Genomic DNA, 27,461 nt, shown 5'->3' on the forward strand with positions numbered 1-27,461 from the left:
ATGCTTTTACAAATTGTAAAGCCAGTTGCCGCGGCCACCATCACAGCCACCCGGCCCATGCAGGTTCGCATTTGATTCCGACAGTCGGCAAAGAGACAACAAAGCCAAAAACTGGTGGGCCATCATCTTTAATTCTAGCTTGTACCTGGTGGGCAAGTAAAAACACACACTGGGCTCCACAACCCACTCATTCAGTGCTCACAAAGCTACTGACTTATCCGAGTTTCCTAGAATCAAAGGTTTCTAGCTCACCAGACTTAATCACCTCAGTTTCCCATCTCCTTCCTTCTCTCTGCACAAACTGGCTTCTCCCTCAGCACTCCACCATCTTGGCTGCTTCTCCTGGCCTCCTCCAAGTTGCCTTTCTCTGCTCTCCTCCTCTGTTCTCCTCTCTAATGTTAATCTCAGGAACCAAGAGAGAGCAATCTTCCGGTCTGCCCCATTTTATAGTGTAGAAATCAAAACCCTTAATCCAATACAAATAAGGAAGTCTCTGATACAAAGTCACTTATCTGAGGCATGATGGGATTCCTCATGAGAGTGTACCAACCCCACATCATGCAATCAGTCAAGGGTGTGGGGAAAAACTTAGTCTTAAAACTAAGCCTTAGGCTATAACCACCCTGCCTGCTTACAGCCTGTCCCCCACACCCAATGCAAACTATAAGCGAGCAAACATATATCATATTTACAAACTTATTTGGCCAACACAAATAAATAGCAAATTGTTGGGCAGATAAAATATATTATGCTCACTTTGTTAAAGATGGCACTGCCCACGTGGAGGCCGTTGCCCAGGTGATATTAATGTGTGTTGGGGGCAGGCTGTGGGCAGGCAGGATCGTTGTAACCTGGGGCTTGGCTTTGGGATTAAGCCTTTCCCACCCTTTTTGATGTGGGGTGGTACAATCCAATCATGCCTCAGAGAAGTGACTGTATTAGAGACTTCCCTATTTTGTATATTGGATTAAAGTTTTGAATTTCTACACTATAAAATAGGAGCAGAACGCCAGCTTGCTCTCGGTTCCTGGGATTATTAACAATAGAGGAATGGCTGCTGTGATAGTGGCCCTGGCCACTGGCTTTACATTTGGCGTAGTCTGTGGCAGGATTCGATACAGATCAGCAAGGAGCCTTTGAGTGGTGGAGTAAAGGACTGGCTAGTGTTAGGGTTCCCTATGGCTGTCCTTTTGGGGACTATAGGCTGGCTGACTTTTACAGCCATGCGTGAGAAAACCGAGAGTTCTGTGGAAGAGGCTGCCTGGGACCTGCAAACCAAGCATTGGAAGGAGCTGGAGCAAACGTGGGAGAAAGAGATGCTGACCCTGGAGCTGGAGGAAGCGCTGGAGGAGGAGGCCGACCAGGTTTGCGAGATTCGCCTAGAAATAGAGCAGCTACTGGAGGTGGATTCACAGGTTCGTGAGTTGGAGATTGCCCTGGACTTTGTGGAGAGCCAGCAGCGGCAGAAGGCCGGGGCTGAGGCTGAGGCTGAAGCTGAGGCCGGGTACGGAGCTGCAAGGTCTACGGAGCAGAAGGCGGCAGCAGCCCGGGGCTTGAACCTGGCAGCGGGAGCTGGTGTTTTCAGTTCCTCTTTGGAGGATGAGGAGAATTGGACTGGAGTTGTGATCCGCAGTCTCCAGAAGGTGAGAGCCCAGAAGCAAGGAGTTATTACTATGCTCCTGGTGGGTCTGCGATTTTGGGGACATAGGATGGACGTTATCATGCTCTCCAGAGCCAAGATGGAAATGCTGACTGCCATTGCCACGTGCTCCTCTTTGGGACAGTGTAAGACCTGCTAGGATGGCAAGGATGAGGGGGGTGGCTGAGACCCCATGTGCATGGACTGATTTCCTGGACTACGACCGGAGTGGGCACTGACTCCTTTGTTGGATGGACTTACGGATTACGGATTTTGGACAATGTGATATACCTTGATGGGGGTGGGGGTGGTTTTGCTGGAAGCACTCCCCTGCCCCGGGAAGCTTTTCCCATGGCTAGAAAGAAGGCCGAAGACATTTTGCGCTTTTTGGCAAAGTGCTCAGAGATTGCTGAAATGTACCTTTGTAATTGTTGAAACTGTATGATTTGTGCTGTTGTAATTTGTGTAATGTGCCTAATTTCCTTGCACGGGGATGCTGGTGATGTAAATTGTGGGTAGTAAAGTGAGCATAGGGGTGGATTGTTGGGCAGATAAAATATATTATGCTCACTTTGTTAAAGATGGCGCTGCCCACGTGGAGGCCGTTGCGCAGGTGATATTAATGTGTGTTGGGGGCAGGCTGTGGGCAGGCAGGATCGTTGCAGCCTGGGGCTTGGTTTTGGGATTAAGCCTTTCCCACCCTTTTTGATGTGGAGTGGTACAATCCAATCATGCCTCAGAGAAGTGACTTTGTATTAGAGACTTTCCTATTTTGTATATTGAATTAAAGATTTTGAATCTACACTATAAAATAGAGGCAGAAAGGGAGCTTGCTCTCTTGGTTCCTGAGATTATCATTAGAAGAGAGCAGAAAGAGGCCATGTGGCCAGGAGAAGCAGCCAAGATGGCGGAGTATTGAGTGAAAGGCCAGTTTGTGCAGTTTGATGCTGGAGAAGAAAGGAGATGGGGAACAGAGGTGAATAAGTCTGGTGAGCTAGAAACCTTTGATTCTAGTAAACTCGGATAAGTCAGTAGCTTTGTGAGCACTGAATGTGAGTGGGTTTTGGAGCCCAGTGTGTGTTTTTACTTGCCCGCCGGGTGCAAGCTAGGATTAAAGACTATGGCCCATCAGTTCTTGGCTCCGTTGTTTCTTTACTGGCTGTCCGAATCCAATGCGAACCTGCATGGGCCAGAAGGCTGCTTTGATAGTGGCCGTGGCTTCTGGCTCTACATGGACCATTAGCTTTAATCCTAGCTTGCTGTTGGGCAGATAAAATATATTATGCTCACTTTGTTAAAGATGGCGCTGCCCACGTGAATGCTGTCACCCAGGTGATATTAATGTGTGTTGGGGGCAGTCTGTGGGCAGGCAGAATCCTTGTAGCCTGGGGCTTGGTTTTGGGATTAAGCCTTTCCCACCCTTTTTGATGTGGGTGGTACAATCCCATCATGTCTCTGATAGGTGACTTTGTATTAGACACTTCCCTATTTTGTATATTGGATTAAAGGTTTTGATTTCTACTCTATAAAATGGGGGCAGATCGGGAGCTTGCTCTCTCAGTTCCTGAGATTAGCATTAGAGGAGGGAGCAGAGAAAGGAGAGCAGAGAGGCCATGTGGAGGAGAGGAGAAGCAGCCAAGATGGTGGAGTGCTGAAGGAGAAGCCAGTTTGTGCAGAGAGAAGGAGATGAGAAAAAGAGGTGAATAAGGCTGGTGAGGTACAAACCTTTGATCCTAGGAAACTCAGATAAGTCAGTGGCTTTGGGAGCCCTGAATGGAAAGGGAAGTGTTTTCTCACTGTGTGTATTTCTTGCCCACCGGGTGCAAGCTAGGATAAAGATGATGGCCCACCAGTTCTTGGCTCCATTGTTTCCCTACCGTCTGTCTGAATCTAATGCGAACCTGCATGGGCCAGGCGGCTGCGATGGTGGCCATGGCTACTGGCTTTACAAGGACTTACATTGTTGTTGGAAAGATGACATGACAATACACACAGAGGGCTTAGCAAAGCGTGGGGCATGTGGTGAGCATTCAGAAAGTGTTAACCCTTCTTAAATACTATTCACTGTGCTCTGAAGTGGACTATGACATCCACATGATCTATGGGAAACACTTGAAAATAATGACTCTCAAATATTTTCAATCCTATTGACCATTTCTAGACCACTACCTTAGCATACCTGCATCCTGTCATTTTGGTTTTGATAATCTTGCAATTAAGCTAGGAGCATCTTTGATGAAATACCATATATAAATCATTAGCTTACACCAGTCAGAGAAAACAAGAAGTTGTAAGAGGAGCCCTAAGACCCCAGCCAGAGGCCATCCGAGCATCCCAGTCTCTAAGCCCCAGAGAAGAGCTAAGTGATCTGATTGGGAGGTCAAAAGGGCGTTTACCTTTACTTTGACTTTCTAGCAGGCCCCAGGCCCTCACAGAAACCTCCCTCTTGATAACACACCTCCCAGCACTCATTTGCCTTGTTTCTGGGACAATGTGACAGCTCAAACCAGATCCAGACTTTATCAACTAGAACACAGCGAGTTTGATAGTGACAAGATCAGTAAACTTCAAAAGGCTAGGAGAACTTGATAAGCCAAGGACAGGGGTGGGAATATTTATTTAAAAGCTTACAGTGCCTGAAATATTCCATTTGAGCCCCCTCATTCCCCACCTTCCTTCCCCTTGACCTTTCTGTGACCCTCTCTCAACCCCTACAGCTTCTGGCCTGGGGTAAGCAGCATTCCCAACCATAATACTATTTTTTGCCTAGTTAAGGTTCCAGAGACACATCCCTCTCTTCAGAGTCCCTTGAGGGTTTAAAAAAAAGAGAGATCAACATTTACACTGGTAAATACACTCAGCTGTGGGAGGGTTTAATCTTTTTAACAACCATCCCTGCAGCTGTGCTGTCTGCTCTATTCCTCCCCCCCCCACCCCGCCCCAACCCCGCCTCTGCCTTCCTGGAAATAGCTCTCCCCAAAGAGCAATGGGACACAGGATTCCAGCTTCACTAAATATAGAGAGATCTATATAATGGAGATCATGGGTGTGCCGTAACCAGATGGGTAACTTCAGCGGGGTTCCTGGATCCAGGAAGAGAGAGCAAGGGGAGGATATCAGGGGACCTTGTGGGGATAAAGCTAACCTAAATGATCCTGTCTGCTCAGGGAGAGGCATGCAAAGTGGGGACCAGGGTCAGGGAGAAGCGGGAAGTTCCTTGGTGGGGGCTATGGGAGGGAGACCAGTCCTTCCTGACACTCCTCCTTGAAATGACCATAAAAAACTTCCTACAGCATTTTCTTCCCCTGTTTTTATTGACTTTTCAAGAATATGTGGTAAATAGAGAATGAATCAGCCCCAAGTTCCTGGGCAATGATTTAGGTCCAACTGGGACCCCTTCATGAGCAGGAAGAGGAAAACAAGAATAAGGGAGAGAAATGGTTTGTTTAAGAAAAGGAGAAGAAAAAAACATTTCTTAAAAATACAATCTTAAAGTCATTCTGAGGTCTGCTTTAAATATGCTTTTGGAAAAAGGAAACCTAGCAGTATAAAAACAAATTTTCTTTCACAAATCACAGAGGTAGCCCTCACTATATCCGGAATAGAATTTCACATTTTTCCCATTCCAAACCCTACAAGCTCCTCACCCTCAGCTCCCACGTCATGACCTGTGTGTTTCTGTCATGATGGTGAGCTCCGATTTATGGCATATAACTCTTACGGAGTAACAAAATGCAATAATAATTGAGCAAAGATTAAAGCACAGTGGGAAGATAGCGAGACAAGTGAGCAACAAAAAGATGGATAAATAAGTAGTGGCGTATCCATGTAATGTAAATTATAGTAGTTAAAATATTATGAACTACATGTTTCAACATGGGAAAATCCCTAAAACATAGTGTTAACAAAATAAGCAAAGATGGGAATCATACAGTCTAATGCTATTTATAGAAAGTTTAAAAACATGCAAAACTTGATTCTATACTATTTGTGGATAAGTACAGACGTTTATGGATACATATGTAAAGTATCAAATATGCAAAAAAATGAATGCCAAATTCAGAGTAGTGGTTTCCCCAGGGGAGGAAGGCAGGAGAAGGAATACTCAGAGTGTGTCTACTGTACCTGTATTATTTATTTTAAAAGTAACATAAAACAGACATGTCAAAAAATAAAGCTGCAATGAGTAACAGTGTTCATCACTGTTTTTGAACATTTGACTGCATACTTGAAACATGTCATCATAAAAATGTTAAGAATCTCAGACCATTGTCCTCATATGGAAGTCAGTGTACAACTTTGGATATCCACTGGATTCAATCATAGGGCTCCCACTCTTCCTGGAATACGTGGAAGGACTTCAGATAGGGCGTCTGGAGCCCTAGAAATGCTATCGCCAACCTCGCAAGGTCCTAACCAGCCTTTGGTAAGGAGTGTCAGGGCCAGAGACCTTTTTTAAAGCTCTTGTGGAATCATTTTACCCAGAGGATTCACGAAAAAGCAGGCATTAGTTATCTAAAAGCCTCCCTTAGGAACCCTTAGGAGGAAATGGAATTTAACAAGCTTCCTTTAGACTAAACACGGACACTTGCAAGCCTCTGGTATTTAATTGTCAGTTCCACCACAGGGAGAGATGACATCTGATTCTACCCCAGCCCTGCCGCTAGCAAACTATGTCACGTTGGCCAAGACCTTTGACCCCTCCAAACCACGCTTACATAATCTGGGCCTAGGAAACCTCAAAAGTTTAAACTATAAGAGTCTATGGTTCTAATCCGAAAATTAAGAAGACAGAGCAGATATGGATAGGTAGCAAACACTACCTTCCAACCATAATTTATTCTAAGGGTGTTGTACTCAGCTCCATTCTCCCAAACACACACCCTGTCTCCTCATAAGGCTTTAGTAGCTCAAATTCCCACAACAGACACCTCTCCACATTAAAATGTAAATGATGCCTGCAGCCATCCTCACACTCCAGCCTCAGCTAATAGTTTCTTAATTCACACACAACCACTTTTAACAGGGATAAAAGAATTTAAGTGACTTGCTCAAGATGACACAGTTCTTAAGTGGGAAAGCCAGGTTTCAAGACCAAATCCTCACAATTTCAAGTTTAGACCTTTTCCATAAAAAGCAATAGGCACAGATTCACAGGGACAGAATCTCCCTCCAAAAAATTGAGAGTAAGAGGGTAGGAAGGAAAGTTAAGAAAGGATGAGACTTGCAGCTGGGTCTGCAGCCCAAGGGACAAGGAAAGGAGAGTGAAGGGGACTGATAAATCCTTTGTCTTACTTTGTCACTGTGCATAAAGCTAGTTTGTGTGTGTGTGTGTGTGTGTGAGAGAGAGAGAGAGAGAGAGAGAGAGAGAGAGAGAGAGAGGGACAAACAGGAAGGGAGAGAGATGAGAATCATCAATTCTTCGTTAAGGCACCTTAGTTGTTCATTGATTGATTTCTCATATGTGCCTTGACCAGGGGGGCTACAGCAGACCCAGTGACCCCTGGCTCAAGCCAGTGACCTTGGGCTTAAGCTGGTGAGCCTTGCTCAAACCAGTTGAGCCCGCGCTCAAGCTGGCGACCTCAGGGTTTTGAACCTGGGTCCTCCGCATCCCATTCTGATGCTCGATCCACTGCGCCACCACATGGTCAGGCTGCATAAAGCTAGTTTCTTTCACAACCTTATTGGTTTTAATATTGCAAAGGTTAACATGGGGCTGAAAACAAGCTACCACAGTGGGCAAGACTGTTCTTACATACAAACTGCTTTCCTCTCCAAACCTTCCTACCCTAGGCAAGCTGGAATGGAACTGTGCTAGCCAGGAAAGACGAGTGTCAATCAATGTGTGCAGTCCTTGGCACTGTAAGTGATCAGTGAATTACAGTAATGATGAGGATGATAATGACAATAATGGTGAGAATCGAATCAAGAAATAGTCCGGCCTGACCTGTGGTGGTGCAGTGGATAAAGCGTCGACCTGGAAATGCTGAGGTCGCCGGTTCGAAACCCTGGGCTTGCCTGGTCAAGGCACATATGAGAGTTGATGCTTCCAGCTCCTCCCCACCTTCTCTCTCTGTCTCTCTCTCTCCTCTCTAAAAAAAAAAAAAGAAATAGTCCAAGGTCACTTTAAAACATTGCGTAGAAAACTGTTATATGCAACCTGACAGGTGCACCACTGGACTTCCTGTATTCATATTTTCAACAATTAATATTTTTAGCATGATCCAGTTTCTTTCTTTGTCCAAAGTGCTGTGTTCAAAAGGGTTTGCTGATCAAGCATAATCCTCCTTGTCACTTTTCTAAAGGGATTTTTTGGATGAATCCATAAGAAAAAAAGAATTAAGTAAACATAGAGGCATTTTCCAAGTTTCATCCCACTGGTTTATCAGCCTAACCTGTAAGTAGAAAGTAAGATGAGGGAATGGATTAACAGGTACTTCCACATATTAGACAAATTAAATGGACTTTTTTTTTTTTTAATTTATTGATTGATTTTAGTGAGAGAGGAAGGGAGAAAGAGAGACATAGGAACATCTATCTGTCCCTGTATGTGCTCTGATCGGGGATTGAACCAGCAACCTCTGCACTTCAGGACAATGCTCTAACCAACTGAGCTATCCAGTCAGTGCTAAATGGACATTTTAAGTAGGAAAATGGAGTTCTTCTAGTTCTTCTATCTCTTGTTAGGAAACTCACTTTGTTATATTGCAAATGCCCTATTACAAGGCGGGTGTTTTCTTTTACTTTCCCAGGATTGTCCCTTATAAAAGAAGTTGTCTTATATAGATTCCTTACAAAAGCTTGCAAATAACAAGGTGTTTTCCCCATTTTTTTAGTTTGAATACAAAGTGCCGTGCAAAGTGTGGGAAACACAAAAGCCTTCAAACAGCCTCCGCTCATGCACGTTTGGGACACTGATATCTGTCAGTGCCGAGTCAATAAAAAAGGAAACAAAAGAAATTTAAACCAGATTTAGTCATTTGTTCCTGTAGTTCAAGATTAATATTTGTGACTATTGAGTGTATTTAAAAATAAACCGAAGGACCTTTAAAAAATAACTTTTAAAAGCAATATTGTAAGTGGTCCATCACAGTTTGGAGATCAGAAATATATACTACATCACAATGAAAAACCAGCCACTGAATATTCACCAGGTAGGCACTTGTGGCTTCGCACAATGGTTCTTGTGGTCATCATATTAAACAGAGGTTCAAAAGTGCTATTTTTCAAACAATTTAGAAGGGAGAACAATGAACTCAGGAAAGCTCTGTTAGGTCACTCAAGGAAAAGTCATGAAAAAATATATATAGAGAGAGTTTGAATAAAATTGTTTAGGAAAACTAGGAATGGAAAAAAGTAATATTAACATATTATTTTAGATGTATTATATTAAATATAGATGAATATCTATATTAATACATTAATATCAGTTAGTGTTTGCCTAGCTCATCTATATCCATAAAAGTATATCAAGGCTTTTCAAATTGGCCAAATACTTTTTTTGGTCCTTGTCTTTTATTCATGTATTCAAGTATACAGTAGTTCAGTAGGTACGTAGTAGTTAGCATAATGGGACTTCACTTAGAAAGCAAAAACAAATCATTTATACATGGCCTCTGAGGGAAAAGACAAAAGCCAGATGGAGTCTGAGTGGTAGACTGGAGGAGGAACAGATCAATAGCCCGTTTGCCAGAGCGTCCCTGTGAGATCTGCACAGCCTTTTTGACCTCAAACCATCCTGGTTCCAAGCATTTCCCGTCCCCACTCCCCCACCCCCCACCCCTACCCTAAGACTGCCCTTTGGAATTCATTATGCAATCAGATCTTCTTCTACCTATCCTGCAGGTGGCTAGTTCTGAAGTAAATCACCTTTCTCCCAAATCAGGCCAGCATTAACCTGTATAGAACAAGGAGGCCTATAGAGGCCATTTTGTTGTATGTTTGGTTGATTGGTTGGCTGGCTGGCTGGTTGGTTGGTTGGTTTCTAACATCCCTGAAAGTCTGAACAGGGGACACCTCCTGACCATCATAAACTGGAGAAGCCAGGAGAAAAAAATAGCCACTCAAGATTCAGACTCTGCATGTCACACTAAAGACTCAATTTTATACCAAATCAGGATTGGGGCAAGAAGAAATTCTAGATATTGTCTAGGAAACATTTCTGGTTCAAAGTAGAAAAACAGGCCAATATCCCTTTTCACGTTTTGTGTTCACAATAAGAAGCATTCTCTTTAGGTCCCCAGAAAAGTTTATCAGACATTTTCCTCCAGGCTAAGAAGAACTAAAACTCTTATTCCTACCAATGTTAAAATAAAATTAAGTTTAAAGGTCTTAATACTTGTTGGATCTTTTCAAGTAAATGCTTTAATTTAAAGAAAAGGTAAGCACATCTTCACACTTTATTGGCTTCACCATCTCCATGAGAGATGTCTGCAGACTCCTCTATGACTCCGTGTCATTTGGTCACCACTAGAGATCAATTGAAAATCCATTTCCAGGCACTAAAATACCTACTATATCATCCTACACAGAAGAGCCATCAGGACTGAGAATATCTACATGAAAGAATTGGGTCCTCTACAATCAACTGAATAGTGTCTTATTCTCAAGTCCAAATTTTCTTCATTTTAGTTCTGTTATTTTTTAAACCACAAATATATAAATAGACCTTAAATAGCATTCTGCATGAGATTATAAAACTTAATTTCTAAGTTTGCTACCTTAAGTCAAAAATTAGTGTATTTGTGTGTGTATAATGGTAAAAGCTAGAAATTTTTTTGTGATCAAAACTTTTAACTAATAACAGGGCAGCAGAAAGGGAAGCCAGACTGGTGAACCAAAGCTCTTAATGACAGAAAAGTCAAGGAAATGAATGAACTATCCCATATATAACCCCCTCCCCACTCCTGTAGGATAATATTCAAACTTGGGTAAATAGTTCAGATAAAATTCTGATTTTAACCACATTAGGCATCATTCAAAGCAATAGATGCACACATAAACCCAGAAGTACTGATTTCTAATGAAACAGAGGCTGGTTAAAATGAGATGCAATAAAGGTGAGGAAAACATTGAGACATCCTCAAAGGGTGCTGAGAGCAGACATGGTGAATGAAGAGGTCCGCCTAGCTCCACTAAATACAATAGTAATTTTGTAATTTTTTTCCTCTTTTTCCTGTTTCCCTCTTATTCCTCTCATCATATCGCTCAGTCAACCATCACCTAAAAGCAAATCATTTTATTCTTGACCCAAATTTTTTCCTTTTTTGCATTTTGTGGGTCCAAGCCCGCTTTTTTGCCCCTTTATCACTTCTTCCCAACTCAAGCCCTCCATTATAGGTAGTTTTTGTTCTATTTAGCACAATATAATTCACAGTTCACCACAAGATTTTCTCAAGAAGGAGGGGAGAGGAGAGGAGAGGAGAGGGGAAAAAAGGGGGGAGATAATAATTTTTTTTATTCTTTCTTATTTTTATTTTTTTAACTTTTTATTCTTTATTAATTCTCATTAATACTATCAACAAAACCACCCTCAGATGCCATTAAGGAAAAGGAAATCAAATATCATGGATACAAAAGACAGAGAGGTAGCACAGATAGATGAGAGAAAATCTATGGAGAAAATATTTAATATATTGGAAACCTTGGAGCTAAACGACAGAGAATTTAAAATAGAAATCCTAAAAATACTCAGAAATATACAAAAAAACACAGAAAGGCAATTTAGGGAGCTCAGAAAACAACTCAATGAACACAAAGAATATATTACCAAGGAAATTGAAACTATAAAAACAAATCAAACAAATCAAACAGAAACTCAATTCACGAGCTGAAAAACGAGGTAAAAAGCTTAGCTAATAGAACAGGCCAGATAGAAGGTAGGATTAGTGAAATAGAAGACAAGTAACTTGAGGCACAACAGAGAGAAGAAAAAAGAGACTCAAAAATTAAAAAAAAAAATGAGAGAGCCCTACAGGAATTGTCTGACTCCATCAAAAAGAATAACATAAGAATAATAGGTATATCAGAGGAAGAAGAGAAAGAAAATGGAATGGAGAACATATTCAAATAATAGATGAGAACTTCTCAAGCCTGGAAAGAACTAAAGCCTCAAATTCAAGAAGCAAACAGAACTCCAAGTTTTCTTAACCCCAACAAACCCACTCCAAGGCACATCATAATGAAATTGGCACAAACCAAAGGCAAAGAAAAAATTCTCAAGGCAACCAGGGAAAAGAAGAATACAACATATAAAGGAAGGCCCATTAGATTATCACCCGATTTCTCAACAGAAACTCTACAAGCTAAAAGAGAGTGGACCCCAATATTTAAAGTCCTGAAAGAGAGGAACTTTCAGCCACGAATACTATACCCATCAAAGCTATCCTTCAAATATGAAGGAGAAATAAAAACATTCACAGATACAGAAAGATGAGGGAATTTATCATCAGAAAACCCCCACTCCAGGAATTACTAAAGGGGGTTTTCCAACCAGATTAAAAGAACAAAACAAAATAAAACCACAAGTAAAAGCTCCAAGAAGAACACAATAAAACCAAATTTAAACTGTGACAACAACAACAAAAAAAGGGGTGAGGACGGAGATTAACAGTAGCAAAGGACAATGGAATGCAAAAGTACTCACAAGATAGTGCACTACAATGAACAGGGTAGGAACCCTTTTCATTACTTAATGGTAACCACAATTGAAAAAACGACCACAGGCCCTGGCCGGTTTGCTCAGTGGTAGAGCGTCAGCCTGGCATGCAAAAGTCCCGGGTTCGATTCCCAGCCAGGGCACACAGGAGAAGCACCCATCTACTTCTCCACCCCTCCCCCTCTCCTTCCTCTCTGTCTCTCTCTTCCCCTCCCGCAGCCAAAGCTCCATTGGAGCAAAAATGGCCCAGGCGCTGAGGATGGCTCTGTGGCCTCTGCCTCAGGCGCTAGAGTGGCTCTGGTCGCGACAGAGCAACGCCCCACATGGGCAGAGCATCGCCTCCTGATGGGCGTGCCGGGTGGATCCCGGTCGGGCGCATGCAGGAGTCTGTCTGACTGCTTCCCCGTTTCCAGCTTTGGAAAAATACAAAAAAAAAAAAGAAAAAACCATCACAGAAGCACATGATTTAAAAAAGATAGCAACAGAGGAAAGATGTATGGAATACAACCAAACAAAAACAAAAGATAGAAAAACAAAAGAAGTGACGTCATGGAAATGGCGCCGTGAGCAGCGCGTCCGACAGATCTCCCCAAAATCACAACAAATTTATCAACTAGAAACAGAAAAATTTATCCTCGGAGCATTCCGGAGTTCCACACAAACTGAAAGCGAAAGGACTGTTATCACTTGAATCTGAGAGACGAGGGTGTGGAGGAAGCTACCGCAGGGACGTTCATTCAAGCCGCGGAGGCAGTGCGCCTGTGGTGAGTCAGCCCACACTCGGGAGCAGCGAGCAGCCATCGGTTCGCGCCTGGTCCGGTTGCAGAGCGAGCACCGCTAACGTTCCCAGCGGCACACGCACTGAGAGTGAGAGTCCCCAGCCACCGGTGCCCGGAGCACCCCATTCGCACACGTGCCCTGGGCATTCCACGTGCCCAGAGCGCCCTACTGGCCCGCACACCCAGGGTGCCCCATTATCCTGCGCCCGGTGCGCCCCAGCCGCCAGCAGCGGGGTGAGCGGGAGAGGCGCCAGGGCGGTCTTCCCTACTTGGGAGATTCTCTCCGTGGGTGGGGCACCTCACCCAGCCATTCAAGCTAACAATCAAGCGTTGGGGGAGGGGCGCGCAGGCAGCCTGAAATACCTTCGGGAGCACAGCTGCGGACCCAATCACTGAAATTAGCTTAACCCATGAAATCTGCGCACCCACGGGTTCTAATTGATAAGATCTCTCTCAGTTCAGCGATCCAAGACAAGAGGCGTGATATTTTTTAGTGCCTCTCGCTAAAGGGGCGGGGGCAACTTCTGATTGATAGAGCCTCCATATTCAGGGATAAACGCTAACAAGAGGGACTTGGCAGATAATAAGATCTATACTACACTAGTCGCAAGCAGAGACTAGTGCCTCTTCTTCCCAGCCAAAACAGGCTACAAAGTGTGGAAAGCCTGGGTTGAGTGGTCCAACTGAATGCTAGGCGCTGAACAGTCACCTTGACAACAATTGACTCCCACCCCCGCCTGATTACACTGGAGGCTCTGACTGCCAGAGCCTTTCCCAAAGCCTTGCGCTGAGTGGGGATAGAGTGGGGATTTCCCAGCTCTTTGAGCCTCTTACTCCCCAGGCAGAAGCAGTTGCAGCCTTATAGCTGGATCACCAGGCTGCTAATTCAGGAAGGGGGAACTAGGAGAGAGACTCCAGGAAAGCAAACTCTTTCATTGTTGGACTCTGCAAACGCCAACAAGCCTTGACTACCAGCAAGACTAAAGCCAATTATATGACATTGCCATAAAATCCCACCAACTGCAAATCCCTACCTAAGTGTGACACAGGGGCAGAGCCTGGGGTACAGACTCACTGACCAAGAAGAAGGAGAGAAAAGAAAAAGGAAGAAGTTAACCTCTCAAAATCAAGAAAAATCCATAGACTTTACAACTTGTTCACTAATTTTTTTGTTGTTGTTGTTTGTTTCTTCTATCTTATTGCCTTTATTATTATTATTTCTATTTCCTCCACCTCAGTCCTTCTATTCTCTGCCCATCTTATGCTTCCCTTTTCTTGAACTACACTACCCATGAGTGTTACATTTTATTTCTCTTCTTCATCCTCACCCTCCTTTAAGGTTATACTCCAAAACACTTAAGTCTCACTCTCTCCTCTTTTGTTTTTTTTTGTTTTGCTTTATTTTGTTTTTTTCTCTTCCTTTTTTTTTCTTCCTTCGTTTTTCTCTTTTTCTTATTTTTTCCTTTCTATTCGTTTTTTCTTTTCTCGTTTTACTTTCCTCCCATTTAATCCTCAATCACAAACAAATTAGTTAATTTGGGACTCAAGGTTTTTTTGGGGCTTTATTTTTCTTTTTTGCTTTTGTTTTTGTTTTTTTCTTGTTTGTTTATTTTTGTGGCATTTTGGGTACTTTTTACGTTGCTTTTTAACTCACTAGCATTCCTCCCAACCCAAGGTCTCCATTGTATTTAGTCTTCGCTCCACTTAATACAACAGATTTTTACTTATTATTTTTATTTTTCTCTTCTTTATTATTCTTTTTTTCCTCCTTTTTTCTGGTTCCCTCTTATCCCTCTCATTATATCTCTTAGTCCACCATCACTTACAAGCAAATCATCTTATGCTTGTCTAAGATTTTCTTCCTTTTTTTTTTTTTTTTTTTTTTGCATTTAGTAGGTCCCTACTCCCTTTTTTTGCCCCTTGAACTCTTCACCTCAAATCAGGCCCTCCATTATAGGCAGTTTTTGTTCCATTTAGCATAATATAATTCACAGGTCATCATGATATTTCCCTGAGGAGAGGAGAGGAGGGAAAGAGAAGAAAGAAAAAAGGGGGAAATAATAAATTATTACTGTTTTTTTTTGTGGGGTGTTTTACCTTTTTTTTTTTTTACTTTTTACTCTTTATTAATTCTAATTAGTGCTATCAATAAGACCACCCTCAGATGCCAATAAGAAAGAGGAAATCGAATATTATGGATACAAAAGAAAGAGAGGTAACACAAATAGATGTGGAAAAATCTATGGAGAAAAGACTTAACATATTGGAAGCCTTGGAGCTAAATGACAGAGAATTTAAAATAGAAATCTTAAAAATACTCAGAGATATACAAGAAAACACAGAAAGGCAATATAGGGAGATCAGAAAACAACTCAATGAACACAAAGAATATATTACCAAGGAAATTGAAACTATAAAAACAAATCAAACAGAAATGAAAAACTCAATTCACGAGCTGAAAAACGAGGTAACAAGCTTAGCTAACAGAACAGCCCAGATTGAAGATAGGATTAGTGAAATAGAAAACAAACAACTTGAGGCACAACAGAGAGAAAAAGAAAGAGACTCAAAAATAATAAAAAATGAGAAAGCCCTACAAAAATTGTCTGACTCCATCAGAAAGAATAACATAAGAATAATAGGTATATCAGAGGGAGAAGAGAAAGAAAATGGAATGGAGAATATACTCAAACAAATAATAGACGAGAACTTCCCAAGCCTGTGGAAAGAACTAAAGCCTCAAATTCAAGAAGCAAACAAAACACCGAGTTTTCTTAACCCCAACAAACCCACTCCAAGGCACATCATAATAAAGATGACACAAACCAATGACAAAGAAAAAATTCTCAAGGCAGCCAGGGAAAAGAAGAGTACAACATATAAAGGAAGGCCTATTAGATTATCATCAGATTTCTCAGCAGAAACTCTACAAGCTAGAAGAGAGTGGACCCCAATATTTAAAGCCCTGAAAGAGAGGAACTTTCAGCCAAGAATATTATACCCATCAAAGCTATCCTTTAAGTACGAAGGAGATATAAAAACATTCACAAATACAGAAAAGATGAGAGAATTTATCAGCAGAAAGCCCCCACTCCAGGAAATACTAAAGGGGGTTTTCCAACCAGATTCAAAGAACAAAAGAAAACAACACCACAAGTAACAGCTCCACCAAGAACACAATAAAACCAAACTTAAACTGTGACAACAAAGGAAAAAAAGGGGAGAGAGGATGGAGATTAACAGTAGCAAAGGACGATGAAGTGCAGAAATACTCATAAGGTAGGGTACTACGATGAATATGGTAGGTACCCTTTTCATTACTTAATGGTAACCACCCTTGAAAAAACCACCACAAAAACACTTGACTTAAAAAAGGTAGCAACAGAGGGAAGAAGTATGGAACACAAACAAACAAAAACAAATGATAGAAAAACAAAAGAGAAGAATCAAACTAGATACAAAACTAACAGAAAGCAATTTATAAAATGGAAGTAGGGAACCCACAAGTGTCAATAATTACACTAAATGTAAATGGATTAAACTTACAAATAAAAAGACACAGAGTAGCAGAATGGATTAAAAAAGAAAATCCAACTATATGCTGCCTACAAGAAACACATCTAAGCAACAAGGATAAAAACAAATTCAAAGTAAAAGGCTGGAAAACAATACTCCAAGCAAACAACACCCAAAAAAAAGCAGGCGTAGCAATACTCATATCTAATAATGCTGACTACAAGACAGAAAAAGTACTCAGAGACAAAAATGGTCATTTCATAATGATTAAGGGGAAGTTGAATCAAGAAGACATAACAATCCTTAATATATATGCACCAAACCAAGGAGCACCAAAATATATAAGACAGCTACTTATTGACCTTAAAACAAAAACTAACAAAAATACAATCATACTTGGAGACCTCAATACACCGCTGACGGCTCTAGAGAGCCGTCATCCAAACAGAGAATCAATAAAGATATAGTGGCCTTAAACGAAATACTACAACACCTGGATATGATAGACATCTACAGGACACTTCATCCCAAAGCGACAGAGTATACATTTTTCTCTAGTGTACATGGAACATTCTCAAGAATTGACCATATGTTGGGCCACAAAGACAATATCAGCAAATTTAGAAAAATTGAAATTGTACCAAGCATATTTTCTGATCATAAAGCCTTGAAATTAGAATTCAACTGCAAAAAAGAGGGAGAAAAACGCACAAAAATGTGGAAACTAAACAACATACTTCTAAAAAATGAATGGGTCAAAGAAGAAATAAGCGCAGAGATTAAAAGATATATACAGACAAATGAAAATGAAAATATGACATATCAGAATCTCTGGGATGCAGCAAAAGCAGTAATAAGAGGAAAGTTCATATCACTTCAGGCCTATATGAACAAACAAGAGAGAGCCGAAGTAAACCACTTAACTTAACACCTTAAGGAACTAGAAAAAGAAGAACAAAGACAACCCAAAACCAGCTGAAGAAAGGAGATAATAAAAATCAGAGCAGAAATAAATAAAATAGAGAACAGAAAAACTATAGAAAAAATCAATAAAACAAGGAGCTGGTTCTTTGAAAAGAGCAACAAAATTGACAAACCTTTGGCAAGACTCACCAAGGAAAAAAGAGAAAGAACTCATATAAAAAAAATCCAAAATGAAAGAGGAGAGATCACCACAGACATCATAGATATACAAAGAATTATTGTAGAATACTATGAAAAATTATATGCCACCAAATACAACAATCTAGAAAAAAAGGATAAATTCCTAGAACAATACAACCTTCCTAGACTGAGTCATGAAGAAGCAGAAAGCCTAAACAGACCAATCAGCAGGGAGGAAATAGAAAAAACTATTAAAAACCTCCCCAAAAATAAAAGTCCAGGCCCAGACGGTTATACTAGTGAATTCTATCAAACATTCAAAGAAGACTTGGTTCCTATTCTACTCAAAGTCTTCCAAAAAATTGAAGAAGAAGCAATACTTCCAAACACATTTTATGAGGCCAACATAACCCTCATACCAAAACCTGGCAAGGATGGCACAAAGAAAGAAAACTACAGACCAATATCTCTAATGAATACAGATGCTAAAATACTAAACAAAATACTGGCAAACCGAATACAACAACACATTAAAAAAATAATACATCATGATCAAGTGGGATTCATCCCAGAATCTCAAGGATGGTTCAACATACGCAAAAACGGTTAACGTAATACACCATATCAACAAAACAAAGAACAAAAACCACATGATCTTATCAATAGATGCAGAAAAGGCTTTTGATAAAATACAACACAATTTTATGTTTAAGACTCTCAACAAAATGGGTATAGAAGGAAAATATCTCAACATGATAAAGGCCATATATGATAAACCATCAGCCAACATCCTAATAAACGGCATAAAACTGAGGACTTTCTACCTTAAATCAGGAACAAGACAGGGTTGTCCACTCTCTCCACTCTTATTTAACGTGGTGCTAGAAGTTCTGGCCAGAGCAATCAGACAAGACAAAGAAATAAAAGGCATCCATATCGGAAAAGAAGAAGTAAAGGTATCACTTTTTGCTGATGATATGATCCTATACATCGAAAACCCGAAGGACTCCACAAAAAGATTATTAGAAACAATAAACCAATACAGTAAGGTCGCAGGATAAAAAATTAACATACAAAAGTCCATAGCCTTTCTATATGCCAACAATGAAATATTAGAAAACAAACTCAAAAAAATAATCCCCTTCACGATTGCAACAAAAAAAATAAAATACCTAGGAATAAACATAACCAAGAACGTAAAGGACCTATATAATGAAAATTACAAAGCATTGTTAAGGGAAATCGAAAAAGATACAATGAGATGGAAAAATATTCCTTGTTCTTGGATAGGAAGAATAAATATAATCAAAATGGCCATATTACCCAAAGCAATATACAAATATAATGCAATTCCCATCAAAAATTCCTATGAGATTTTTTAAAGAAATGGAACAAAAAATCATCAGATTTATATGGAACTATAAAAAACCCCGAATAGCCAAAACAATCCTAAGGAAAAAGAATGAAGCTGGGGGCATTACAATACCTGACTTTAAACTATATTATAGGGCCACGATAATCAAAACAGCATGGTATTGGCAGAAAAATAGACACTCAGACCAATGGAACAGAATAGAAAGCCCAGAAATAAAACCACATATATATGGTCAAATAATCTTTGATAAAGGGGCCAACAACACACAATGGAGAAAAGAAAGCCTCTTCAACAAATGGTGTTGGGAAAACTGGAAAACCACAAGCAAAAGAATGAAACTCGACTACAGCCTGTCCCCGTGTACTAAAATCAATTCAAAATGGATCAAAGACCTAAATATAAGACCTGAAACAATAAAGTACATAGAAGAAGACATAGGTACTAAAATCATGGACCTGGGTTTTAAAGAACATTTTATGAACTTGACTCCAATGGCAAGAGAAGTGAAGGCAAAGATAAATGAATGGGACTACATCAGAATTAAAAGTTTTTGCTCAGCAAGAGAAACTAATATCAAAATAAACAAACAGCCAACTAAATGGGAAATGATATTTTCAAACAACAGCTCAGATAAGGGCCTAATATCCAAAATTTACAAAGAACTCATAAAACTCAACAACAAACAAACAAACAATCCAATAAAAAAAATGGGAAGAGGACATGAACAGACACTTCTCCCAGGAAGAGATACAAATGGCCAACAGATATATGAAAAGATGCTCAGCTTCATTAGTTATTAGAGAAATGCAAATCAAAACTACAATGAGATACCACCTCACCCCTGTTAGATTAGCTATTATCAACAAGACGGGTAATAGCAAATGTTGGAGAGGCTGTGGAGAAAAAGGAACCCTCATTCACTGTTGGTGGGACTGTAAAGTAGTACAACCATTATGGAGGAAAGTATGGTGGTTCCTCAAAAAACTGCAAATAGAACTACCTTATGACCCAGCAATCCCTCTACTGGGTATATACCCCAAAACCTCAGAAACATTGATACGTGAAGACACATGTAGCCCCATGTTCATTGCAGCACTGTTCACAGTGGCCAAGACATGGAAACAACCAAAAAGCCCTTCAATAGAAGACTGGATAAAGAAGATGTGGCACATATACACTATGGAATACTACTCAGCCATAAGAAATGATGACATCAGATCATTTACAGCAAAATGGTGGGATCTTGATAACATTATAAGGAGTGAAATAAGTAAATCAGAAAAAAACAAGAACTACATGATTCCATACATTGGTGGAACATAAAAATGAGACTAAGAGACATGGACAAGAGTGTGGTGGTTACCAGGGGTGGGGGGAGGGAGGACATGGGAGGGAGGGAGGGAGAGAGTTAGGGGGAGGGGGAGGGGCACAGAGAACTAGATAGAGGGTGGCGGAGGACAATCTGACCTTGGGCGAGGGGTATACAACATAATTTAATGACAAAATAACCTAGACATGTTTTCTTTGAATATATGTACCCTGATTTATTAATGTCATCCCATTACCATTAATAAAAATTTATTAAAAAAAAAAGAAAAAGAAAAACGAAAGAGAAGAATCAAACAAGACACAAAACTAACAGAAAGCAATTTATAAAATGGCAATAGGGAACTCACAAGTGTCAATAACTACAGTAAATGTAAATGGATTAAACTCACCAATAAAAAGGCACAGAGTAGCAGAATGGATTTAAAAAAAAATCCAACTGTATGCTGCCTACAAGAAACTCATCTAAGCAACAAGGATAAAAGCAAATTCAAAGTGAAAGGCTGGAAAACAATACTCCAAGCAAATAACATCCAAAAAAAAAAAAAAAAAAAACAGGCGTAGCAATACTCATATTTGATAATGCTGACTACAAGACAGCAAAAGTACTCAAAGACAAAAATGGTCATTTCATAATAATTAAGGGGATGCTGAATCAAGAAGACATAACATTCTTAATATATATGCACCAAACCAAAGAGCACCAAAATATATAAGACAGCTACTTATTGACCTTAAAACAAAAACTGACAAAAATACAATCATACTTGGAGACCTCAATACATTGCTGATGATTCTAGATTGGTCATCCAAACAGAGAATCAATAAAGATATATTGGCCTTAAACAAAACACTAGAGCACCTGGATATGATAGACACCTACAGGACATATCATCCCAAAGTGACAGAGTATACATTTTTCTCCAGTGTATATGGATCATTCTCAAGAATTGACCATATCTTGGGCCACAAAATCAACATCAGCAAATTCAGAAAAATCAAAGTTGTACCAAGCATATTTTCTGATCATAAACCCTTGAAACTAGAATTCAACTGCAAAAAAGAGGAAAAGAATCCCACAAAAATGTGGAAACTAAACAACATACTTTTAAAAAATGAATGGGTCAAAGAAGAAATAAGCGCAGAGATCAAAAGATATATACAGCAATGAAAATGACAATATGACATATCAGAATCTATGGGATGCAGCAAAAGCAGTGATAAGAGGGAAGTTTATATCACTTCAGGCATATATGAACAAACAAGAGAGAGCCTAAGTGAACCACTTAACTTCACACCTTAAGGAACTAGAAAAAGAAGAACAAAGACAACCCAAAACCAGCCGAAGAAAGGAGATAATAAAAATCAGAGCAGAAATAAATGAAATAGAGAACAGAAAAACTATAGAAAAAATCAATAAAACAAGGAGCTGGTTCTTTGAAAAGAGCAACAAAATTGACAAACCCTTGGCAAGACTTACCAAGGAAAAAAGAGAAAGAACTCATATAAAAAAAATCCAAAATGAAAGAGGAGAAATCACCATGGACATCATAGATATACAAAGAATTATTGTAGAATACTATGAAAAACTTTATGCCACTAAATTCAACAATCTAGAAGAAATGGATAAATTCCTAGAACAATACAACCTTCCTAGACTGAGTCATGAAGAAGCAGAAAGCCTAAACAGACCGATTAGCAGGGAAGAAATAGAAAAAACTATTAAAAACCTCCCCAAAAATAAAAGTCCAGGCCCAGACGGTTATACTAGTGAATTCTATCAAACATTCAAAAAAGATTTGGTTCCTATTCTACTCAAAGTCTTTCAAAAAATTGAAGAAGAAGCAATACTTCCAAACACATTTTATGAGGCCAACATAACCCTCATACCGAAACCGGGCAAGGACAGCACAAAAAAAGAAAACTACAGACCAATATCTCTAATGAATACAGATGCTAAAATACTAAACAAAATACTAGCAAATCGAATACAACAACACATTAAAAAAATAATACATCATGATCAAGTGGGATTCATCCCAGAATCTCAAGGATGGTTCAACATACGTAAAACGGTTAACGTAATACACCATATCAACAAAACAAAGAACAAAAACCACATGATCTTATCAATAGATGCAGAAAAGGCATTTGATAAAATACAACACAATTTTATGTTTAAGACTCTCAACAAAATGGGTATAGAAGGAAAATATCTCAACATGATAAAGGCCATATGTGATAAACCATCAGCTAACATCATATTAAATGACACAAAACTGAAGGCTTTCCCCTTTCAATCAGGAACAAGACAGGGTTGTCCACTCTCTCCACTCTTATTTAATGTGGTGCTAGAAGTTCTAGCCAGAGCAATCAGACAAGACAAAGAAATAAAAGGCATCTATATCGGAAAAGAAGAAGTAAAGGTATCACTTTTTGCAGATGATATGATCCTATACATCGAAAACCCCAAAGAATCTACAAAAAGACTACTAGAAACAATAAGCTAATAGAGTAAAGTCGCAGGATACAAAATTAACATACAAAAGTCCATAGCCTTTCTATATGCCAACAATGAAACATTTGAGAACAAACTCAAAAAAATAATCCCCTTCACGATTGCAACAAAAAAAATAAAATACCTAGGAATAAACATAACAAAGAATGTAAAGGACTTATATAATGAAAACTACAAAAAATTGTTAAGGGAAATCGAAAAAGATACAATGAGATGGAAGAATATTCCTTGCTCTTGGATAAGAAGAATAAATATAATCAAGATGGCCATATTACCCAAAGCAATATACAAATTTAATGCAATTCCCATCAAAATTCCAATGACATTTTTTAAAGAAATGGAACAAAAAATCATCAGATTTATATGGAACTATAACAAACCCCAAATAGCCAAAGCAATCTTAAAAAAAAAAAAGAACAAAGCTGGGGGCATTACAATACCTGACTTCAAACTATATTATAGAGCCACGACAACCAAAACAGCATGGTATTGGCAGAAAAACAGACATTCAGAACAATCTAACAGAATAGAAAGTCCAGAAATAAAACCACATATATATGGTAAAATAATTTTTGATAAAGGGGCCAACAACACACAATGGAGAAAAGAAAGCCTCTTCAACAAATGGTGCTGGGAAAACTGGAAAAGCCACATGCAAAAGAATGAAACTCGACTACACTTTGTCCCCTTGTACTAAAATTAATTCAAAATGGATCAAAGACCTGAATATAAGACCTGAAACAATAAAGTACATAGAAGAAGACATAGGTTCTAAGCTCATGGACCTTGGTTTTAAAGAGCATTTTATGAATTTGACTCCAAAGGCAAGGGAAGTGAAGGCAAAAATAAATGAATGGGACTATATCAGCCTAAGAAGTTTTTGCTCGGCAAGAGAAACTGACAACAAAATAAACAGACAGCCAACTAAATGGGAAATGATATTTTCAAACAATAGCTCAGATAAGGGCCTAATATCCAAAATATATAAAGAACTCATAAAACTCAACAACAAACAAACAAACAATTCAATTAAAAAATGGGAAGAGGACATGAACAGACACTTCTCTCAGGAAGAGATACAAATGGCCAACAGATATATGAAAAGATGTTCATCTTCTTTAGCTATTAGAGAAATGCAAATCAAAACTGCAATGAGATACCACCTCACACCTGTTAGATTAGCTATTATTAACAAGACAGGTAATAGCAAATGTTGGAGAGGCTGTGGAGAAAAAGGAACCCTCATTCACTGTTGGTGGGAATGTAAAGTAGTACAACCATTATGGAAGGAAGTATGGTGGTTCCTCAAAAAAACTGAAAACAGAACTACCCTATGACATCAAGCAATCCCTCTACTGGGTATATACCCCCAAAACTCAGAAACATTGATACGTAAAGACACATGTAGCCCCATGTTCATTGCAGCATTGTTCACAGTGGCCAAGACATGGAAACAACCAAAAAGCCCTTCAATAGAAGACTGGATAAAGAAGATGTGGCACATATATACTATGAAATACTACTCAGCCATAAGAAATTATGACATCGGATCATTTACAACAAAATGGTGGGATCTTGATAACATTATACGAAGTGAAATAAGTAAATCAGAAAAAAACCAAGAACTGCATTATTCCATACGTAGGTGGGACATAAAAACGAGACTAAGAGACATTGATAAAGTGTGGTGGTTACAGGAAGGGGGGGAGGGAGAGGAAAAGGGGGAGGGGGAGGGGCACAAAGAAAACTAGATAGAAGGTGACGGAGGACAATCTGACTTTGTGTGATGGGTATGCAACATAATTGATTGACTATAGATAACCTGGACATGTTTTCTTTGAACATATGTACCCTGATTTATTGATGTCACCCTAGTAAAATTAATTTTAAAAAAAAGAAAGAAAGAAGAGGTATGCCTAGAAAAAAACAGGTTGAGGAAAGAAGGATGAGAAAGATTAAGTCAGAGAAGGAAATTAAAGTTTGGGGAAAGAATAGGGTTATCTAAGGAATGATTCTGAATGATTTGAAATCTGGAGTCCCAGGCATTAAGCAACTAAAATGCCAGTGAAAATCAGTTTTGATTTGAACTCCTAAGTTCTTTCTGAAATGTACCCAACAAAATGTATTCCCATCAAGGATGAGGGAATCCATACCATGAAAGAAGTGGGGGATGGGGGAGGTCTTAAGTCATAAGTTCTATCACCCTGGGATGTCTCCATCATGACATCAGCTCCAGCTTGTAATACCAATTCCTATTGAGGACTAAGTTTTGTTATGTTTTTTGTTTCTTATTTTTCACTTCTAGAGTCAAATAAATATTTTTCATTTTATGATAAAGGGAGAGATGATGTCCCAAGTTTCAAAAATATAATTTTTGTCATATTTTCTTTCTTATTACTTTATGTATTATTTAGTCATCAAACGTCTTTCTTTTCTTTTTTTCATAGTTCAACCTCTGCCTCAAATTCTTTTTTCAGCTCACAGCTTGGGATAGGAATAAAAATTAAATTCATGGTCTTAAAAGTCAGGTAAATCTCTGTGCAAATCTACATTCAACCACATATTAGCTCTATGACCTTTGGGTAGTATTATGAACCTTATTATGAACCTGGTTTTACTACAGTAGCAACTGAGGCACTAAGAGATTAAGTCACATGCTCAAAGTCACACAGCTAGGAAGTGATGGCGCCCATATTCACACCCTGGCAGTTGGATCAGCCATGACAGTATTCTAATTGTTAAACACATTTGTCCTCTCACCACAAATGAAGTGGTATTTTTACCTCCATTCTGCAGATATAGAATGTGTGCTTACACCTGGTCTTGGTCCAAGAAGCTTGGCTAGAGGCTGGGACTGGAACTCATGTTTCTTGTGCTGGGGATAGCCAGCTTTGGCTTACTTAAGGAGTGTTTTACAAGTCTCAGCTTATCAGTGGTGGGCAAAGAGCTCCTTAAAAAAAACAAAAACAGGTAAAATGAGAAATCAGACTTGCATCCACGTGTCCCCACAGTGACAGGTTGCAGTCCTTCCTCAAGGTCATATAAAAATAATTATACTCCATCTCCAAGGACCCAGACTTGGTCTTCAAAGGGAATGGGCAAGGCACAAAGATCATTGCTGAGATAAGGAGGAAACCTTAGTAGCTATAAAACAGAAAAATAAGCATCCTTAATAGAACCGGAGCTAGAAGGTAGATGAGTTATTACCATGTATTCAACAAACATTCTAAAGCACCTACTATGTGCCAAGACCCATGGTAGATGTTGGGAAACAATGACAAACATGCCACCATCCCCCTCCAAAGTTTTGGAATGTCTCCCCTAAGCCTTCAGTGGAATGTGTTTTTGAAAAACACACACACATTCACAAATGAAAGGAGGCCAGTTCTTTAAACGGAGGCAGGAGAACGGTGGAGGTATGACATCTCTGGGGGCCACTCTGCTGGCCATACCAATACCCCCACCCTGTAGCTGGTGCAGAAGGCAGAACCAACCCCAGCTCTGATGAACTTTCCCTGCAGAATTCTCTCTTGGCAACAGTTTACAACTGCCTTTTCTCCTGAGGCCTGGGTGGGGTTGGAGTAGAGGAAGAAAAATGGTTGTCAGGAAAACAGACCCTCAGAGGTGCAGTTGCAGCACCAGAGTGATGCAAAAGTTCTCCTTTGGTGCCCCAAGCTCAGGTTACATAAGAATAGCACATCTGCTCTGAATCAGGATTCCTTCCCTCCGTCTCCACCCAGCCAGGTCAAACCCTCCCAATTAGAATGATCCAGAAAGAGGGCTGAATGTGTTTTTATTTTTGCAATATGGATGTCATGGGGGAAGAAGAGGAGAAAGGTCGAGCAAAAAGCCATCCCCAGTGAGATTATTGAATAATTTTGCTCAAGTCTCCCTTCTGACCAGGTATTTCTATGCAGGGAAAAGTCCTTTCTATACTAAAAAAGTCTAGGGACTCTGAGCCCTGATGAATGGACCAATGTGCAGCCAGCAGGCATAATAGTCACTGGGTAGAAATGTCCAAGAGAGGAGGTTATGACAAAAGGCACCAAAGCTGCTGGTTTATAGGTACCTTGTACTTATATACTGATGCTAGTTTCAGGGCCATTTGCTAGCTGCTAGCTCCTCCTCTCCCCACCTGCTCTAAAGAGCACAGAGCCGAAATATCGCTCAATTTGCCACACCCCAAAGGAATCCTCTGAAGTAGTAACAAATCTTCCCCTTCTCCTAAAGAAAGTATCCTCCATATGAATAGCCCAAACTAGCCAGAAATCCTCCATAAAGACTACTCGTGCCTGACCAGGTGGTGGCGCAGTGGATAGAGCGTCGGACTGGGATGCAGAGGACCCAGGTTCGAGACCCCGAGGTCGCCAGCTTGAGTGCAGGCTCATCTGGTTTGAGCAAAAGCTCACCAGCTTGGATCCAAGGTCGCTGGCTTGAGCAAGGAGTTACTCGGTCTGCTAAAGGCCTGCGGTCAAGGCACATATGAGAAAGTAATCAATGAACAACTAAGGTGTCACAACGAAAAACTGATAATTGATGCTTCTCAT

The 27,461-nt window shown here is 39.8% G+C and overlaps 1 pseudogene; it reads left to right on the plus strand.

Moving 5' to 3' along the window:
- The first annotated feature begins 1,223 nt into the window (after positions 1-1,223).
- LOC136335413 (cyclin-Y-like protein 1) overlaps positions 1,224-27,461 on the plus strand; it is a 78,910-nt pseudogene continuing 52,672 nt past the window's right edge.

The sequence above is a fragment of the Saccopteryx bilineata genome, chromosome 4 (assembly GCF_036850765.1).
Source record: "Saccopteryx bilineata isolate mSacBil1 chromosome 4, mSacBil1_pri_phased_curated, whole genome shotgun sequence".
NCBI classification, from domain to species: domain Eukaryota; kingdom Metazoa; phylum Chordata; class Mammalia; order Chiroptera; family Emballonuridae; genus Saccopteryx; species Saccopteryx bilineata.